The following is a 5,015-nucleotide window of genomic DNA, read 5'->3' on the forward strand; positions in this document are numbered from 1 at the left end:
ATGTATGAATATACTGAACATGAATATTTAATCACAGTTATGTTCAATTTCTTAATTTTCTGTGATTGATACTGGTTCTCATATTATTTTTTTATACAGAAAATTAAACTTGAATTGATTATTTTCAACCAGAATAAGTTTTAAATATATCATAATATGGCCAATTTCCATACTATCAGCATACTCTAAAGGAATTTTCTTAAGTATTGGGCTTTTTAAAAAAAAAACCTTTGTTAATTTTGGCAAGTATTATTTTTCAGTCATGAGTATTTTTAATGACATTTTAATTTAATTATCGTTAATTTCTCTAGCCCTATAATACTCAGTTTTAAGTGTTCTATTTGTAAATGTTAGACTGTACATCTGTAAATCACCAGAATTGAACTCTCAGATTATGTTCAAAATTAATCAGTCCTGAAAGAAATTTATACACATTTCATTTAACACATTTTTTTTGGCATTACATAAATTGAAATTAGGGTCATTGTTTACCAGCATGTTCAGTGATGTGTAAGCTGATACAAATACCCAAATAACATGCACTGGTTTTCTGCCCAAAGGCGATTGAAACCATTGTGTTGATACCATTTTATACACATAAATCGGCCAGTTTAACGCTAGCAAAACAGAAAAGAAATAAATCACAATTCCCGGTATTTTCATTTTTTTTTTAAATAAATGTACTCTTTTAATAAATTGTTAATGAATTAAAAGCTACCGGTAATTCATTAATAAATCCCCGTATTATTATTCACATTGTTTATATTACTGAAGAATGGTAGCATAATTTTATTTCATGGTCATTTAGTTAATTGTTAGGTTTTACTTGAGGGTTAAATACATGGAACACTCTTGTTTTAGCGTTGTACATTGTACTTGTAAAATGTGTAGCTTTCTCAATGAAAACAATCTTATATCTATCCGTAATGATTATTTTTAAATGGTACCAATGCAAATTTTGAGTAAAAGAATTTTACATTAAATAATTTTTTTTTTTTGACATGTAGATATTTTTTTCTCATAAACCTGTAGTTTATTTTTAGGGATAAAAATTTTTCTTGATGACTTCCTTATTTAACAACTTTATATTTTATTCTAAACTATAAATTTGTGTAAGTATACAGTCCCTGAAAATATTAATTATCTATAATAATCTCTACATGTACTTATCAAATGAATGTAAGAAATCCTTGCTTTCTAAACAGTTTAAACTCATCTATAATTTACTGTGCTACAAGTAAACAAAACAACAAGGAGCCAGTACAAATTCAGAATACACAAAGGGGCGGAGCTATCATGTCACTTATAACCTTCTTCACACATGAGTGAACAAAGCAGTCCCAGAAAGCAGTCCCAGGGACAGCTGGGACTGCTGGGACTGCTTTTCAGAGCAGTCCCACAGCGGTCCCAGAGCAGTCCCAGGGCGGTCCCAAAGCAGTTGTGGGGACTGCTTTCTGGGACTGCTTTGGTGTCAGGTTGGGTCTGGTCGGTACTTTAGCACACTACCCGGTAGAACAGTTGATACAACATTTGTTAGCGGAAGGAATATACATGTAGATGCCCAAGGTTTTGCTGATAGGGCACTGTAGACACTTTTTGTGTAATAATTATATATGTGCATGTATTATCAGACCACCAAAACATTTGGAGCTTTTGAAGTACCCACCCCCTTAGAAAAAAAAACTTCCTTTAATTGAATAGTTTTTAATCCAGCATTAATCTTTTAATATGGCACCCTTTATGATATGCTAGTCTATTATTCATTTTTGAACTGAATATGAAATACTCTTGTAATTTTTTTCAGGGGGAGAACATCACTGAGTTACAAGAGACCATAGCAGTCCAGGCAGAGTTACTGGACCTGAAATGTGACACCAAAGGTCTGGTAGAGGGCCACATCCTGGAATCTAAGCTCAACCCCAAGACAGGGTATGTCTGAGAAGTAGTTTAATTTTTTTATAATGAAAAATATAAAATTTTAATATTTATTGAAGATCCCAGGCTCCGGGCCATAAAACTCAGACAAGCTCACTTTTGATTTCGGTCTCACTTTTCCACTATTAATTCCATTGGAAAAAGTAAGACTGAGATCAAAAGTGAGCTCGTCTAAGTTTTATGGCCCTGGAGCCAGAATACAGTAAGTACTTGTTTATAAAAAAAATAATTCTGTGAAGTGGCATAATTTTCCATTTAAAATTGTACCTCTTTGTGATAATGGTTGCTTTTAACTGCTTTCATTTTTTACACAGAAAAGTTGCAACAATTCTGGTACAGCGAGGTATCTTGAAAACTGGAGCAATAGTTGTTGCAGGAGAGGCGTATGGAAAGGTTTGTAATCCTAAATCAATATTGAATATTTTAATATGAGATAGTATTTCTAGGCAGTGAAAAAAATGTTGAAAGTTATAAAAGGGTGATTTTTTCTTTGAAGGAAAAGTTTCGCCATTGTTGAAAACATTTATCGTAATACATGTAAATGTATATAATCATGTATGTATTTCACACATGTTATGCAGTAAATGTCCTTATTTTGGTTCCAAACATACTTTAATATTTGTAAGAGTGCAACGATAAACTGTTTCACGGTATACCGCGGTTTATTTTTCCACGGTTCAATTCACAATACATGAAACTGATATCACTGTTCGGTTCAATCGGTCTGTAATTATCCGAATCGTACGTTTTGGTTCCTCCTCTACAATTTCAAAATGGCTTCCGCATGAAACATGAGGTCAATGAAACTGCAGAAACGACAATTTAAGCTTGTTTCCAACCTCATATTTAACGGGTCGAAGGATGTCATAACTTTCCTAGGGTTAGTTTAGTGGGCATTTGATAAAACTTTTAAGTTTAGAGTATATGATGACAAATGTCTGACTTTTTAACCCAATATGTCATGTATCGTGATACGTATCATATCGTGGGGTAATCGTATCATTGCACCTCTACTTATTTGACCTCTTGTAGAGAAGGAAAAAACGTTCTTGTGATTTTCAGGCAAAAAAATCAAATTCAATGCAGCAGGCAATTTTTTTCAAGCAATCTCTTCCTTTCATGTTAGTTGTTCAGTAGAAAGATGAATCTCTTACTTTAAGGACATTGGCAAGTCACAGTAATCCGGAGAAAAAAGGTTTATATCATAGGTTTATTCACTTATAAAACTGTGATTGAGAGTGATCCCCCGTGTAGAATATTCTCTATGAAATGAAAACCAACAAAGCGTCTTTTACAGAGGTAAACAAAAGCACATGTGCTTCCTTCAATGGGTAGAATCATCTCTACAGCAAGAGAGAAAAACGGTGATTGTTTTGTTGTACATTGTGTTCAAGGACAGACCGTAAACAGTGGTCAACAGACCGTTATTTACCGTACTCATGCTGGGAAGGACAATCACAAGATATGGCAAATGCCGAAAACCTGTAACTGAATGAGGTCGTGCGAAGGAGGCATCATTTACATGTAGTAACTGTAAACAAATATAAAAACAAATATATGCCAATATTTTTATGAAAATTTGTTTCCAATATGGTAAACAGTCAACCAGTCATTACCATTATGAATACGAATTAGATGCTAAGGGAAGTAACTCTGAAATAATGAACAGTGTTGGTAGATCTGTGTCATGTTTCTAAATTTGCGTTTTCAGTCATGATATCTAGATTTCATTGGAACTGAGGATACAATGATATACATAATATATATACTTTCTGAAATGACTGAATTTTGGAAATTTTTTATGGTAAAAAATTAAGCAAGTCCTTTTTATCAACATTTTACATAGGAAATGCATTGAGAATTGCAAAAACATTCATTTGACAAAATCCAATAAGGAAGAATGGCTTGGTGGGTTAAATGTACCAGAATATAACATGTTTAGTACCACTACACCTGTTCAAGAGTTCTTGAAAAAATCTATACAAAAGCCAGGAACCTTGCCAGTGTCCTTAAATTAAATATGTACTCTTAGTACTTTAATATTGCTATTCTGAACAGTTGTTAAAAGTTAATAAAAGAAAACGTATGTTGTTGTTAGCAAATGAAATTTGCTGTACATACTTATAATAAGAATATCTAGGTTCTATTTTGGGTTTGATCGAATCATTTTGGACAAAGTGAAGCCCCTTGGACTTAGAAAAATTCCAATAATTTGCAGTTTCAGTTCATTGTCTTCACAGAGCGCAGCACTGTTAAGGCCTACTATGAGAAATCAACGGAAAATAGACGTGCAAAAAGGGGGATCTTTTTAAAACTGAATTTATTTTAATTAAGCTGTTTTATTATCACAGAACTCAAATACTTATGGAAATAGCATAGTATAACCCACTCTGTACTGTATGAAGTTTGGTCCCATCGATGGACAGTCACGTGATGAATGCATAGTTCGTGTACTGAATGTAGGTCATGAACAAATTTCAATATCGCAAGGGCATACCCTAGTTGAAATTAAAAATTCAAGCTATTAATTGATACTGTATACAGGGAAATTTTCGCCCCCGTTTTATTTTGCCCTATTTCGCCCTACCCTCATTTAGGCTAATCTAAAACGGGGCGAATTCAAAGAATAGTCAGTATAATTTCTTAAGCAAAACTAGGACTAAGTGAATTTAAATTAGAAATTTAAATGGGGAGAATTGTTTGCAAGAGTAAAAGGGCGAAAATAAGACGGGGGGAAAATAACCCTGTATACAGTAGTTATGCTATACATGTACAGAGCATTTATGGAGTAGAGTTATAATGCTACACTAATCATTTATAGAGTGATGCTATAAAGTTATAAAGTATTATGTAGTGATGTTATAATGTTGTACTGAGCATTTATAGCGATGCTTTATTATGATTAATTTAAGTAGCTTAATATAATATTTAGCAAATTTATCGAATGATGTTAGATTTAACAATTTATTGGTTTTTTTTCAGAAAAAAATATTATTATACAATAAAAAACGGGGCTCCATATTACTGTGAAGGTGCTTTGTTGCATTCTTCATAATGAGCATCGTATAAAACAAATCCCC

At 32.7% G+C, this 5,015-nt stretch overlaps 1 long non-coding RNA gene across 1 annotated transcript; it reads left to right on the top strand.

Annotated features, from left to right (window-relative positions):
• The first annotated feature begins 1,802 nt into the window (after window positions 1–1,802).
• LOC134253418 (uncharacterized) lies at window positions 1,803–2,331 on the top strand. Its single transcript, XR_009989124.1, has 2 exons — window positions 1,803–1,929; window positions 2,250–2,331. It is a non-coding gene; the product is annotated as an uncharacterized LOC134253418 (long non-coding RNA).
• Window positions 2,332–5,015: the final 2,684 nt, after the last annotated feature.

This window comes from Saccostrea cucullata, unplaced genomic scaffold (assembly GCF_032062105.1).
Source record: "Saccostrea cucullata isolate Sc308-1 unplaced genomic scaffold, CSIRO_AGI_Scuc_v1 ctg17948, whole genome shotgun sequence".
NCBI lineage: Eukaryota > Metazoa > Mollusca > Bivalvia > Ostreida > Ostreidae > Saccostrea > Saccostrea cuccullata.